At 61.4% G+C, this 370-nt stretch overlaps 1 protein-coding gene across 1 annotated transcript in view; it reads left to right on the forward strand.

The window, feature by feature from the left end:
• Positions 1-370, forward strand: part of LOC104498636 (N-alpha-acetyltransferase 60) — a gene marked incomplete at its 5' end in the record, with an annotated part of 1,378 nt that overhangs the window by 706 nt on the left and 302 nt on the right. The window lies entirely within an intron of this gene.

Here is a 370-nt window from a genome sequence, read left to right on the forward strand (position 1 = left end):
TCTGGGCCGGCGTCTCTCAGACTGGCCTGGGGAGCTTGTTTCAGGTCACTGGATCACAGAGAGGACACTCAATCTTGCCTGGTGTAGCTGGTTGGCCCAGACGCTTCCAGGCAGGGGTGGATTGGTGTCCCCACAGGAACATGCCGCAGAGTGCAGGGGGGACAAGCAACTGCCTAGAGGCTGTTTCCCCACCAGCCAGAGCCCAAACCACCCCTCACACAGCACGCAGCCTCCGGCAGCGCGGGCAGTTCGCACAAGGAGCAGATCTGAGCAGAGCAGCTTCCCTGGCGCCTCCGTGGGCAGTGCCAGTCCCCAGAGTCTGCAGTCACAGTGTCAATGTCACTGTCCTTAACCAATGGCCACCGAACAC

Source organism: Buceros rhinoceros, unplaced genomic scaffold (assembly GCF_000710305.1).
Source record: "Buceros rhinoceros silvestris isolate BGI_N320 unplaced genomic scaffold, ASM71030v1 scaffold23608, whole genome shotgun sequence".
In the NCBI taxonomy this organism is placed as follows: Eukaryota; Metazoa; Chordata; class Aves; order Bucerotiformes; family Bucerotidae; genus Buceros; species Buceros rhinoceros.